Source organism: Anas acuta, chromosome 4 (genome assembly GCF_963932015.1).
Source record: "Anas acuta chromosome 4, bAnaAcu1.1, whole genome shotgun sequence".
Taxonomy (NCBI): domain Eukaryota; kingdom Metazoa; phylum Chordata; class Aves; order Anseriformes; family Anatidae; genus Anas; species Anas acuta.
The window spans coordinates 3,091,968-3,106,701 of record NC_088982.1 but is presented as its reverse complement, the minus strand read 5'-3'; the positions used below and the strand labels follow the sequence as shown (position 1 = coordinate 3,106,701).

General features: G+C 51.9%; 1 long non-coding RNA gene across 5 annotated transcripts; it reads right to left on the bottom strand.

Moving 5' to 3' along the window:
- Positions 1-724: 724 nt before the first annotated feature.
- Positions 725-14,227, bottom strand: LOC137855434 (uncharacterized). 5 transcript variants are annotated; one of them, XR_011095717.1, is made up of 5 exons: positions 14,006-14,227; positions 12,056-12,253; positions 9,453-9,554; positions 2,838-9,295; positions 725-1,734 (listed from the first exon to the last, which is right to left on the bottom strand). It is a non-coding gene; the product is annotated as an uncharacterized lncRNA (long non-coding RNA). The 5 variants fall into 5 exon arrangements; XR_011095718.1 differs by having other exon boundaries at positions 9,034-9,295; XR_011095720.1 differs by lacking the exon at positions 725-1,734 and adding an exon at positions 12,628-12,719 and having other exon boundaries at positions 1,904-9,295.
- Between the last annotated feature and the right edge of the window lie 507 nt (positions 14,228-14,734).

Genomic DNA, 14,734 nt, shown 5'->3' with positions numbered 1-14,734 from the left:
CCCTCAGCTTAGGGTCCTCCTGCACTCAAGTCTTTTCTCCAGCCCAAACACAGCGTGAGGAAGAGGCAGGAGCACGCACGGAGCTGCAGCCGCTGGGGATCTCCCCCTTGTCCAAGACCTCTGCCCTCACAACCACATCATCCCACAGCTCCTGCGTGTTCTCCAATTCCCCCAAGCATCCCGGCAGGCCTGGTGGGAACGATGTGTTCCTCCCAGCTCAGCCCAGCCTTCATCTGCCTCCTCATCGTCTCCTCCTCGGGGCTGGCTGCAGTTTCCCACAGCCCAAAGTGCTCCAGGCTCCGTGGCTGTAACTTGCTCTGCCTTGGAAGGAAACACAACACAAGGGAAAATTCAAATCATCAAAATCTGTCTGGTCAGGAGGCAATGTCTTCTACATCCCTAAGGTATCAGCCATAAGCTGACCTCACAAGGTGGCCATCCTGGCATGGAAACACCCACGAACAGTGAGCATTTGGGGCTGAGCCACCTCCAAGCCCGTTCCCAGTACTTTGCATTCCTCCCACCCAGCCAAACTGATGGGGAGATCACCTTTACTTCTGTAACTGAATATGTCAGGTTCTTTGACATATATAGCGACTTATTCTGTCTGTAAAGCCTGTTCTGGGAGCTCCAGAAAGGCTCTGAGCGATGCTGATGTGATGGCCTCATCTTAAGGTAACGCAGCACAAAGGAAGGAAGAGAGAGAAAAAGAGGAAGATAAGGATAAGGATAAATATTATTTAATGAATATTAATAGTAGGCAGAACCTCAGTCCTCGGTTAGTCTGTGAATTCAGATACAAAGCTCTCAGAAGGGCTTGGAGGGATTTTTTCGCCTCCTAATCTCATAGGTGCCAATTAATTAGCGGAGCCAGCCTGAAATGCAAGACGACAGATCCAAAGCAGGATAAGCAAAATGGGTGTGTATGGAAGAACCCTTATTTATGAATAATTTAGAATAAACACAGAGGGCCCCATTAAGGGCAGCCCTCGCAGGGGGGAAACGTAGATCTAAGATTTGGCTTTTCTGGAGCTAGGAGCACATGAATTGCAGCAGCTTGGCACCCTCATTGCTGCACGTGTGCTGCATCAACATGCTTCGTGGGGCCAGGCGTTAGGGACACACAGCCATCGGTCTATCAAACATCCCTGGGGACACATTATTCTTCCTGCCCCTGGATATCTGACCTCGGCACGGCTTGGCTCCAGCCCGGGGAACGTCCTGGCCCTCTCTCTGCAGTCACCGGGGTTGACACCAGGACAGAGCCTCCTGCTCCGTGCCGGGGATGGAGGTGACCCCGCTGTGCTCCTCGCCCCCAAGTCCCCTCGGAGAGGGCTCAGCGCTGTGCTGCACAGGCTCCTTGCTCCCTGCGGTGCCTCACATCAGCTGTGTGACCCCAGGAAGGCGTACAGGGAGATGTTCCTGAAGACAAGGAGGTCTCTGACTGGGTTCAGGCTCTCCAGACTCTCTCTGAAGCTCACGTACACACCGATGAAGCACAAATGGATCAGAAAATGTGGGCAAAAGGAGGGTGCACCTTTCCTCGGGATGCTGAGACCCATCCTTTTCAGGGCACCAGGGACTTGGCACCGCTGGAGGAGGCTTAGAGACATGCTGAATGAAGCCCAGAGCACAGCAGCTTTCACAGCGCCTCGGAGGTATCTCATTCCTATCTGCCCTAGAGCCATAATTTGCAAGGATAACCAGTGTCAAATCCCATTTGAATGCCGAGTGCTGCGAGAAGAGACATCGTTATAGCAATTGGAGGCTGCTCCTGCCTCCCTCTCCCCTCCTCGCAGCCCCCGCCGTGCAAAATCCCCCAATTCCCAGCAGCTTTCTGCCTTTGGAGAGATAGAGAAGGGGGAAGGGAAAGAAATCTCAGCCCGAGCCTCGTGCATTTTCACCCATCAGAAAGCAATTTCCCATGATTACACAGCTTTCTATTCTGGTCTGCAATTGCAAGTTTATTAGTTAAGAGCACACCACTAACTCTGAATTGTGACTGCATTAGGAGAAGCACTCGAGTCTCATCATCGTCTGAAGGAGACACTTAAGGCAGCATCCCCGGCAGTTATATCCTGGGATGGATCTCTGCCCGTGGCACGACCTAACGAGCTCACGGAGGGGAATGGGGAGAGGAGAGGGGAAGGGGGTGATGCAGCTTCCGAAAGCCACCCCAGGGCAGCAAATCTCACCTGTCCTTTAGGAGGTATTGATCTGTTTTCCCTGCTAAAACCCCAAAAAGGGAATCAAATTTAAGCAGATGAAAGCCCTCTGTAAGTGCAGGAATTGCAAAGGGAGACGTGCAGGAAGCTCAGCGTGGGCTTAACAGCATGAACTGTCTCCCCAAAGCAAAATCCATCCTGGGGGCCTCTTTGCCAAATGACAGGTCCCCTCCCTTGACAAGTAGTTATCCTCTTTTCACAGCTATGGGCAGTGATAACACAAAGAGAAAGCAAGGCCAGGCGTAGACCCACATCCTTAAATGATCCTGAAGTCCCTTGTCTGCACGGCCATTCATTCGAAGGACATAAACCTCAAGAGACTATCACTGATTAATCCATTAAAATTTACTAAGATCACCCAAATTTATAGCAGAATCAGGGGACTGCATTTTTTTTTTTCTTTTCCCTGAGCCACCGACATCTTCCTAAGCTGTGGAACAATCCTGCCACGCTGTAATTTAAAATAAACCATTAAAACCCTAGAATAAAAATAAATTTTAAAAAATCAAAGCAAATTTCAGTGAGGTGAAATTAGGGCTGTCGCCAAGATCAGCTTTCTGAGGAGGAGAGCAATAATCCTGAAAAGATTTTGCTTGCAAAGGATAGAAACACCTTTAGCTGGAACGCTTTTTTGCGTGAAGAAACCCCAGCCCGATCCAAAGGAGATGAGGCAGCCCTCTCCTTGACCAGCCAAAACGCCTCTTTCTGGAAAATCCAGCAGATTTGGGCACGATTTCCTGGAGGATACAACCTCCCAGGAGAGCTGAAACTTCACCCGGACCTGCAGATCTGTACAAGACAGAAATAAGAACACCTCCTGCGTCAGACCTTTCCCCTCCGTGTGAGCCTCAGCAGCTCCAGGCAAGGGCACCACGCAGGACCTGACCCAGCACACGGCAGCAGGGCACAAATCCTGCTCGGCGAAACGAGAACATCTTTTAAGCGCTGCTTTTCAAGCATCCACCGGCCGACCAGCTCCCTCTGCTGCTGCTTCTTCCGACCTGACCCAAAGCACCATTTCCAGAGATGCGAGGTCACCGTGAGCAGCTGAGTTCAGCCTGGCAGTTTGATGGCAGAGCGCTGCCTTTGGGACTCAGGGGTCAGCTGCCTGCCCACAGGATGCCTGCTGATACATAATACACTATAGGATATCTTAAACATCTTAAAAATCTGCATGTATCCCATATATCTGCAGGAGAGCCACCACAGGCAGGTCCTAGGACATCACCAACAGCCTTTGGCTGCTGAAATGTCTGTGTCCATAAGCTTTCCACTGACTTGGAAGGCTCCTCCTTCACTAGCCCAATTTCTTCTCTGTCCTTTGCTTTCAAGTAATAAAAATTAAGTAAAAAAAAATGCCAAGACCAAGCAATTTTTTAAAAAAAAAAAACAAGTGCAAGAAGAGCATTTGGCAGCCCCCTCGCTGGTGCATCCCTGCTCTCCCTAAGCTCACATCCCTGGGCTCAAGCACAGTGAGAAGTCACCCCGGGTGACAAAATAACCTGTGCCCATAGCAGGAGGAGCTATCAGTTCCCACAGCACTGATAATCCTACAGCCACCACTTTTCCCCACGAGACACAAGCCCCGCATCCCTGAGGACGAAGCTGCCGTGGCGGGGTGCGAGGTGTGTTTAGAAGTGAGCAGCTCGAGGAAACTTTCTGCCGGGATGTTTCTTTCATCCCCAAGCAGCTGGAAGCCAAAATTACTTGCTAAGCTGATGAAACACCAGCAAGGAGACTTGGGACTGCACTGAATGAGGAGCACAGCCCCAGGAGGGAAGGAGGGTACAGGGCCACCTCCTCCTGCCCGCTGTCTTTCTGGCCAGCCCAGCAAACGGGCTGTGAAGATGGATCCTAAATTCTCCTCCTGGCTCCCAGACAGGTGAACATCTGCTCTGCAGCTCAAAGAGCCCCTGCCACATCCAGGTCTGCCAGACCTGGCCCCATCCATTTGTAACCAGAAGGATTTACGTGGCAAAGGCAGGCGGCTCCAGCAGCCGCGGGCACCGCAGTGAGAGAAGACTTGCTTCAGAAGATGTTCAAGCTCCAGGGGGGAAGATTTCTGCAGAGGACACAGAACGGGAAAGGAAGAATACCTGCAACAAGGGCAAAACCACCAGGGACCTGCCTACAGGAAGGTTCATGGTCACAGTTGGGGCAGAAAACCCAGAGGTGAAGGAAAAGCAACGCCACCTCTTCGGCATTCCACAGCCGCAGCCAGGAGGTGCAAGGAGCCAATTTTAAGATGTTCTCTCATAGCCCGAGGCCTTTTCAGCTGCTGGGTGCGACTGATCTCACCTGCAGCATGCAGCTACTGGCTTCTTTTATCTTTTTTTCTTCCTCTGGAAACCGCTATGGCAGAGATTAATGCTGGGAAGCACAAGTTCCTGCTCCACTCCAGAGCTTGGAGAGCCACTGCGGGAAGAAGGAGGCATGGGCGAGCACACCCAGCCTCTGCTTGCTCCTGGATCCCATCCTAGCTGTGCTTCACCCCACTGATATTTCAGCAAAGCCTGCCCAAAACAGCAGCAACAAGTCAGCATCATTTATCTGCTGGCTCTGGAGGGGAACCATTGGGTGATGTCAGCCCAGCAACCCTGGCGGTAGCTGGAGAGGTGCCATAAATCACCAACAATTAGTTAATCACTTGAGCTACTAGCTGAGGAGACAGGGAATACGTTGTTCTAGAAGGAGGCGAGATTTGACAGTGACAAAATACGGTATTCCCCCTCCTTGCTTTCTGCTGTTGACAAGAGCAACCCTAAAAGGGGTTTGCTGTGAAATCTCCCCCATCGCCAGCGGGGAGACTGAAGCAGCTCTTGATGTAACTCCAAAACAAAAAGATCTTGTGTCACCGGGGCATTTGGGAGGAAGAAAAAAAACCCACCTCCTCCTCCTCGATAACGTCAGCTGGCAGCCTCGTGTCAACTTTCACCCAGGGACGTGGAAATGCTGTATAGGAGCAGGATGCTGAGCTGCAGCTCCCGTAGGCACGTGGAGCTCTCCCTCTTCCGAGGTAACACAATGGGAGGTTTCTTTTCCAAGTACATACTTGTATACACACACAACAATAATAATAATAAAAAAAATCCATTGAATTCGCCGTGCTTTCCTCCTCCTGCCTCGCTGAGCTGACAAAGGGTTTGACACCTGGAAAGGTTTTTGAGAGCATTTTTGGAAACCACCAGGTTTTGTGCTGGAGAACTAAAGGAGTGCTTTGCTGTCATGCCGACACTCGTAACCCTCTCCATCCACGTAAAGTAGATGGTATTTAAAAGATGTGTGGCTGTGGTGCTTCAGGACATGGTTCAGGGGTAGATCTGGCACCCCAAAACCTCAGCTATGAACTCCTCCAAGAAACCACTTGCCAATGAGCCGTCCCCTCCCACCTCCCCATATCACGCTGGATTTTAGGGACCTGCTCCGTTTCCCCCCAGTCTCTTCTTTCACAAGCTAAGGAGCCCTGATCTCTTAACCACTCCTCAGAAGGTTTTTGCTGTCTTCATGTGGATCTGAGATGGCTGTGAAGCTGTAGGAGACCCACGTCCTTCTGGACCAGCAAGCAGAGGACAGACAGGACACCCCAGGCCAAATCTAATAGCACCCATCCCTTCGGCAGCTGAAATGAGCTTAAAAAAAATCTTATCCAAGGCACCACGAGGGAGCTGCAGCCAACAGAGCCTAGTTCCCAAAAAAAAAAAAAACAGGAATTCAGCAAGGCAGGGCAGGACACACAGCTCCTTCCTGGTGGTGGTGCTCTTGCCAAGAAGGGTTTGGGTGGCATCAAGAGAAACCAGAGGAAGGTGGGTGGACATTGGGCACCAGGTCCCCTTGCAGGCAATGTGATTTTCCTCCACAGGCACACACAGCACTGAATTATTTCCTCAGAGCTGCGTGAGGAAATCTAGATGAATCCCTCATCACAAATCTCATCCTCTGCTGAAGATCATGCTTTGAAAGCGAGCTAAAATCAAGGACCCCCTGGCTTGGTGTAGGAGGGCTGCTGCACCTCTCTGCAGGCAGCAAGCTCACAAACAGGGCAGCAGACAGACAGGAGGACCCTGTCACTCCCACCTCCAAGCACCAGGCTGCAGAAAGCCAAAGAAAACACATCACTGGGAGAACATTTATCCTATCCCCGAGCTGTTTGTGAGGTTCTTTCCCATTTTTTTTTCATTGTGGAGCCCTGATTAGCAGCAGATGCGCAGAAACGTGCCTGAAGTCAGAGCAGGAGGCGACCGGCGTCCCCTGTTCCCAGCTCTTGGCCGGAATCACGGTCAAGGGGGCGAGTCTGAAATAAAAAGCTTTCGTCCTGTGAACTTTCCAGAGGAAGCCCGTTTTCTCCTGAAAAGAACAGAAAACGTGTGTGGCAGGAGCGAGAGGCTCCTCGGGGGCTGCCTGCACAGGAAGGAAGATGGTTTGATTTATTCGAGGTGTGAAGCCGGGCCAGGGACGCTTGCCAGGTGTTTGTGCGGGTTGTGCTTCGTCACCGGGCTGCGTTCCTGGTGGGAACTTTGCTTCCCAAACCTGGCCTCCTCACACCCACAGCCAGGAGGAGGAGCAGGAGGGGACAGCCAGCAGCAAGTGCACAACCAAATGCCCAAAACCAAGCCCCCAAAACCAAGCCCCCAGCTCCTCACGATGAATTTCCCAAGCGATGGAGACCAAAAGCAGCACCTGCAGCGAGGCTGGGAGAAGCCAGAACCACATCAGCTCGAGGCACGGGGGCGAGCAGCCTTTGTCACGGCCACAATGCAGCAACTTCCCACAGACGTGGCCGGTTCCCATCGGCTTTTGTGCCTCTGGGCAGCAGGGAATGGGGCCGGGGAGCAGCCGCCCTCCTGCCTTCCCCCTCTGCAGGAACTGCAAGGTGCCGAGAGAGCCTGGCAGCAGGCTTAAAACAAACAAAGGGAAGTGCTTTAGTGCTTTTTCACACCACTCACAAATAGACGGGGGAAACTCGCTGCCAAAAAGCCCAGCCACGTTACGGCCACTGGAAGCGGTGGGAAAGCAGGCGTTTTGTTCCAGCCCCCAGCTGGCTCAAGGCTTGTGCTTCCCTGAATGCAAGGGGCTTTCCTTCCCCTCCCAGGGTGTAAAGGCGCAGCTTTTGCTGCTTTTTACTCTTCCCCTTCCCTTTCCAGTATCTTTTTGCACAGGTCTCAGAGGCAGGTGGCCCATTAGCATCACCCGCTCCCTCCACTTGTGTTGCTTTCTCACCTCATCCTCTCCTGTGTCCTGGAGAGGAGAGGATGCAGAGTGCCATTCCTCACCTGCTTTCCTCAAATCCTCTAAATCTTCTTTACACCCTCTTTCTGTCCTTCCACCTCTCCCTCTCTTTAAGTTTTTCCCCTTCCCAGCACCCACATCTATCCTGCGGAAGGCGATTCACCCAAGACCCAGCGGTGCCGAGCAGCTCACATCTTCCCTGTGAGACCACCTCGTGCTCATCCCCACCCCATCACCCAGGGCTGGTTCTCCTCTGCACCTCCTGTGGCTTTCCTGGAGCCAGGAGACAACATCATTTCTTGTGTTTCTGCTCCATTTGTGGTGCTGAAATGTCCCTGAAGAGTTTGGACTGAGCTAAGGTGCTGCAAAGTGGTACATGCTGGTGTGGGGACTCTTAGAGTCCTGGGGGATGCCACCAAGGGCAGACCAACTGCATCCATACAACCTGAAATCAGGGAGAGGAGTCTCTGGTGCAAGCTGTCCCCAGAATCATGCTCAGATTCTGGTAGAGGACATTCAGATTTATTCCAAAAGCAATACAGGCTCCTGCATGCCTCCTGCTGCTTGTTCTGTCACTCCAGCATTGCCTTCACCATCAATTCCCTTCACTGTTAAGAGGGAGGACCAAGAACAACCCCAAACCCTACTCATTGAAGTTGTTCAAGCTCTCCTTTGCCACTTCAGGCTGCACACCACTGCTGCCTCCAGCTCTTTGTCACCACATCCTCCCATTTAGCCTCTTACCAGACCTCGTGCTTTCTCTTTTTCCTCTCAACATCACCAGAAGGCAACCACACGCTCCACTCAAACAGTTCGCCTTGTACACCAGGATCTCAGCCTCAACAAACAGAACCTTGCTCAAACCAGGGGTAAAATCACCTCAAAGACATCCCAAGAGGTCAGAAGTGCAGAGCTGAGCTTCGAGAGGTGATGCAGACAGAGCAAGTGGTTCTTGACTTTGTTCCAGACCAAGCACGCCCCTTTCCTTGGGACAGGGCCGACTTGCCAGGCACACACACAACATCCTGCATTTCCCTGACACCTGCACCTAGCAGGGCCCTGGGGGCGATTTGTGGGCAGTCTTCAGCTCTGAGTGTTCCTGGTTTCACAGCCCCAAATCCGACCTTTATTGTCATGAGAAGGATGTTATGGTGAGCACTGTCACTTCCACTCGCTGCTGGGAATCAGACCTTGAACCAGCACTCACATTCCCTGGAATATGAAGCCATCTATTGCTTTTTAGGACTTTTATCAACAGTCCCTCCTTGGAAGGGCAGGAAGAGACCTGCCTTCACAGAAACACGGGCAACAAAACCCATCTGCTTGGATCCTAATGGCTCTTTCTAAGGACTTTTGTTCCAGAAGGACACGATCCCGAGTGTCACCCTGTTGACCAAGCAGGCTGCTTCACCTTTCTGGAGGGCTTTTCCTATCCTTTTATCCTAAACTAGGGAAACCAAGCTCATTGTGCTGCATTTCCTTGCAGCACCTCCAAACACATCAAAGAAATGTGATGTGAAAATATCACCAGGTGAGAAATTTCATCAGGTCCAGCTTCATCACCTCATTCTGCACTACCCACCTCTCCAAAAACATTGTTTACACCTGATGCCAGGTCCTGGAGGCACTGCAGAACCTGGTGGCTTCAGCACACTCAGATGGGATTTCCAGCCCAGGCTCTGGTTGCTGCCTTTTGTCACGGGGCTGCTGGCAGTGCAGGCAAACCACACGGGAGAAGAGCTGCTGAGGAACCCATCCCAAAGGCCTCGTCATCAGGACAGGCAGCAACGAAGCTCCAGCTCCACGGGAAAGCACCTGGCAGCCCTCTCCTGCTCTGGAGGCCTCTCCCCAGAGAAAGGGGGGGGGAGATGAAAGCAGCCAGGTGCAAAGCAGGCAGCTGCAAAGGGCACCGGAGCCCGTCCTTGCATGCGCAGGGTGCCACATTCCTGGAGAGGAGGCAGGGCGGTGTGACCTGCTCCAAAAAAGCACCCAGGTGATCACATACCTGCTTGGCTCATCAGTTGGGTCATCGTGGGTGACCCTTGGATGCCTCCCAGGAGTCCTCACCACCCAGCATGAGCTCTGATCCATAGAAGTGGGCATCTGCATCAAAAAAAGGAGAGGCAGGATGAGCTGGCTTTGGAAATCAGTCCAGGAGCACCTCCCTTCTAATCCCAAGGCTGTTTTCCCAAGGAGATCTCGTTGTTATGATGAGAGATGATGTCTGTGAGGCCTCACGGGGGTCCCACATCCCGCCTCACCCCCAAACCCGAGCTCCTGACCGAGTGCTGCTTCCGACAGGATCTGCCCGAGCACGCTGCGGTACGTGGCTCGGGGTTAACCTCAAACACAGGCACAAAGTCTGAAAGAAAAGAAAATGAAAGATTAAATATCAAAGCTAAACCCACTAGAAACAGAACCCCGAAGGGACAAAATCCCCGGCCTCAAAGCAGCTTACACATCTCAAGTTCCCAGTGCTTTGGGTGTTTTTGTTGTTGGTTTTTGACTAGCCTTAGATAAATCCTGCCCAACTTCTCTCCCAGACGCAGCATTTCCAAAGCACATCACTTCCTTACCACAAAAGCCTTGCCCCTGCACTGCTACCCCTCTTCTTTGCCACATCTATTAAACGTGCTTTCCCCCAGGATCACCTTCCCCTGACTACATCCCCATGCTGCATCTCCACTTTCTTCCCAGCATTGGTCCCAAATGGCTGGAGCCCCCAGGATCTCCCCATCTGAAAATCTGAACTTCCCAACCCCCTAGGATTGCCACCAGCTCACCCAAGCTCCGCCAGGAATGCCATCACCAAAGGCATTTCCAAAAACCACTCTACACAGCACAAATCCAGACAGGACTGAGACACCTCTGAGCATTTCTCCAGCTCCCCACTCTTGAGTTTCTTGTGGGTTTAGGGCCGAGCTTCCCTCCAGGTGTCCAGGAGACCTCTGCACAGCTCCTCCATGCTGATGTGGGTAGGGGTGAGCCTTGCTCTCCCCTCAACCGTGTACCTCTGTATTTGCCATCCTGCAAATCCCTTATCAGAGGCAGGATTCAGATGGCACAAAAAATGTGTGCATCTCAATGCTGTAGCAGGAGAGGTGTCTCAAATGCCACCAGATGCCCATTTTCAGGCCACCAAAGACAATCTGGGTGTCAGCTCTCCCGTGGCAGCCAGCAGGTTTTCCCTCTGATTTTCTGCTCTGGCACAGATCTTGTGCCAGCGCTGGGAACGAGCCACATCTCATTTACCCAGACTGCTTGGATGTTGCTCATCCAACATCAACACTCCCCATGCCAGCTGCGGGAGCATCTCCCAACACACCCAGGGGACTTCCCGTGCTCGTTCTGCAGGGAAAGCAAAAGCCCCAGCTTTAAGATGGGTTTTGCAGATTGGTGGGGGAAAGTAATGATTCCCCTATGCCATACACAGATGCCTCAGACACTCCGAGGACAGACTCCCACACAAAAAGCCTTCACATCCCTAATCCCTTTAGGATTTTCTGTGCCACGGCAGACCAAAGGTACAGGAACAGGTCTCCAGGAGCTCAGGGAGCACTTGAATTGGGATTTTTGAGGATCTTCCTTCTCATGGGAAGTTTCCAGTGCGCTTTTTCAGTGCCTGAAAGGAACCAGAGATAGGAGGGAGGAGTCCAAGTCCGTCTCCTGCCTTGGATCCCTGATTCAGGGCTTATAAAACAGATTCAGACCGAAAACTCAGCACCAAGACCTACCATGAGCTTTGTAATAGTTTTATAGCTCCTCTCCATCACAGATAAGAAACCCACAGGCAGGAGAGAAAAATGAAAGCCACCAGGGAAATACCTAAAAATGCTCCTCCTGCATAAAAAAGCAGCATTAAGGTGACAATTACAGAAGAAACACTTTGGAGTAGCATCCCGTGGCTTTCTCCCCCACTTCCAGAGCAGGCAGGGAGCCAGCCAGGAGGGCAGCAGCAAAATCCCAGCCTGTATCCCTTAGAAAGGAGGGATTGTGACAGCTGCTCAGGCCAGGAGGATGCTGCAGATGAGGATGTTGTGGATGTGCTCCAGAATTAATGCCCCACGTGCAGGTGTGGGCATCATTCAGCAGAGCCTTGCTCCGTACCCAACGCAAAATCCACGTGCCCTGCCAGCACAGCTCATCCAAAGGAAATCATTTGGGGATTAAGTGGGCGTGCGTGCAGCAGAGAGACATGAGCAAGCAAGCAGGGGATAAAGGCACTGCCAGCGAGGAGAGCCCTGCAGCATCCTCCTGCCTGGCGGGGAGATGCAGAGCTCACCCAAAAGGAATTGATAAGGAAAAAGAGACCGATTGCACTTTAGGAGCCCTAAAAGGAAATAAAATAAATCCGACAAAACAGTTTTGAGTTTGGAACTCGTGTCCCAACACCAAACGGTGCTTGTAGCAGTGAGCCAGACTCGTGCAAGGGGAAGCAGCACGGCTCTGCAGGCTGCAGGAGACACTGCAGCCCCTGACTTCCACCTCGTACCTTTTCACAGCACTGGGAATTTCCAGAGATGAAGAGATCTCTGTATTTTGTTTGGTAATTATCCCCTGCTAGCTGCTTCCCTTCATCTCTGGTTTTATTTTGACATACTCACTGTGCTCTTTTGATCTCCTGCTTCACGGTGACACCCTGGGTAACGACTTCCAGCAAAGGATTAAATATTTTGACAGCTCCACAAGCAGCATCTGCTGTCACTCCTTCAGCCTCGTATGATCCAGAACAACTCCCATGCTGGAGCACCTGTGTCAGGTTTATGTTTCACTTTCATTACGTTATTCATAGCCAGAAATGTCTGCATTAAGAGAAAATGAAGATTCTGATGTCAAACTTTAACGTGATGGAGGATGCTTCAATCAGGAGAGCTCCCCATCCTCACCCTAGGTCCTGGTGCATGTAAGAGCTCACGTTCATCCCCACCAGACCTCATTTTGCTCGGGGTGAGGACAAAGCAGCTCTGGGACCAAATCTGAACCCTATAATAGGAAATCAGGGTCTGCAGCTCTCCTGGGGGGTCAGGGGACAGTGCCCTGCACGAGGCAGGGAAGAGAAGGGCTGCTGCTAAAAAAAAGCCACTGCATGTCGTCAGCAAATACTGACACCACCTCTGCTGCCACACTAAATCACCTCAAGTAGGAGGAGGAGAAGGAAGGGATTGCTCGCTCACACCTTCTTTATTTCCTAGATGCCCACGGTGGCAGGGAGACCTGCGTCATCAGCTCACGCAGCGCCTCCAGCAGCAGCGGGGCTTCACGCTCCGCCTGAAGAGGACAGGCAGCAGTCACCCAGGGCAGCAGGGAGGAAACAAAAATAAACCTGAATAACCTCCTTGGTGCACACATAATACAAAAAAAAAAAAGCATATCTATAATGGAAAGTGAAGATTCCAGTTTGTGCCATCACACACCCAAGGAACAACATGAACATTAGCATAGGCAGCCTGGCATCCCCCAGATTTTGGGGTCTTGGCTGAGCAACCCTCACTGCCTCAGGGCAATTTAATGGTATATAAAGAACACCCACAGCGATGCTTGGCAGGGGAGAGATGGGATGTGGGACAATTTTGACAGGTTTGGACTGAGGGACATGATCTGATGCCAGCTAGTGACAGAGGTGGAGAGAAAACTCCTGTGGACGAGACATCTCAAAGCTTTCAGTAAGTGGGACAGCGTGATCAAGTGAAGTTATCCTTACACATAACCTCAAAATCATTTTACAACATAGAAAAAAGTAGAGACCCACTACATCCATCCTAAGAGTCACTTACCATATTGCCTTCAAGCCCCAGGGTTTGCTGTCAGCCCCCTTACAGAACTTTAACCTCTCAGTGCTCACAACCACCAGCCACAGAGTGAACAGCGTGCCGCTTTCGGGAGCTCAACCCCCAAATTCATTACAGGGCAGGCTTACATTACAAGCCCTGAGCTGAAACCAGCATCCTGGAAAACCCCAGAGCACCTGCAAGCTGTGCCAAGGCCGGCTGATGACAGGAACGTGGCCCCGGTTCAGTTTCGGGTGGCAACCTGCCAGGGTGCCGTGCTTCTGATCGCACCCCACAGGGCGAGGAGCTCGTCCTCTGGCCAGCCTCCCTCAGCTGCTCTCCTGTTTCAAGACCCCGTGGGCCATACAGAAGTCAGACGGTCATAGAGCAGGGCAAGCAGATGGGTGTTACTGCTTGGGACACCAGGAAAAAAAAAAAAAAGAGTCTTAATAGGGCCTTGGGAAGGTGGAAGATGTCACCCCATGGTGACAGGGAGCAAGGTAATGCAACACAGCCAAGGGCAGCAGTTGTGAGGTGAGGCTGGAAGAGAAAAGATGCTGGGAATGGGCAGGTCTGGAGGCCACCCTTTAGGACCAGCTTAGAGTTCCAGCTGGAGACAGTCACAGCAGGCTGGAATATCTCCATCCAGGTGCTCAGGCTTTTAGGGCTTCTGGAGATGCCTTCAATCTGCCTTTCCCCTTCAGCAATAAAGGTCTACCTTGTCCTAACGAGCACTCTATGGAAATCTAGGATGTTCTCAGACATCTCAAACAGCAGCATGCCTACCTTAGGACATCCAGGCTTGGCCTGTTGATACTTCCAACCATTAGCATCTCAGTCCAGGAGCTGAATCCCATACTTTTTTTTCTGCATGCACGCTCAGAGATGCTGCAGGAAGCACTCTTTTGCTCACTCTGGTTTAGCAAACATTCAGGAGACACAAACCAAACCTCAAAGCAGAAAACAAGGAGCTGATGGACTAGCTGAATACAACCACTCTTCCAGAAAAAAAAGCTCAAATATGGTCTGAAGGCCCCAGGCTGAGTATAAATAGTGCTCCTGGGTCCGTGGGTGGGGTGGAGGCCCCAGGTGGAGGTGCTCAGGGCTGTTAAGGCTTATTAGTGCCCTCGGAGCCCTGACACCAAGGACGTTTCAGGTGACACAGGTGCCTGTGTGCGGACAGTTGAATGGAGCAGGATCAAAACCCTTCCTGCAGCCACACCAGCTGAAAGTTTCAGCGAAGATAATCCAGCTGTGAAGGCGACACAGATCCCAAAAGGGCCTGCAGAGTCATTTCACATCAGAAATGCCCAAATATCTTGTCTTCAGATGTTGAAAACACCCTCCTGCCTTTCTCCCGCTGTCCTCCCTTATCCCAAGGGTGGCTTTGTTTCAGGGTTGCTCTCTTCTAGCCCCAGGGCTGGCACAGCATCCGCTCGGTGAAGCATTTCAGACCCTTGGGCAAGCGGTGCCGTGGTGCTCCAGGAGATGCACGCAGACCGCAAGCCTGCGTCA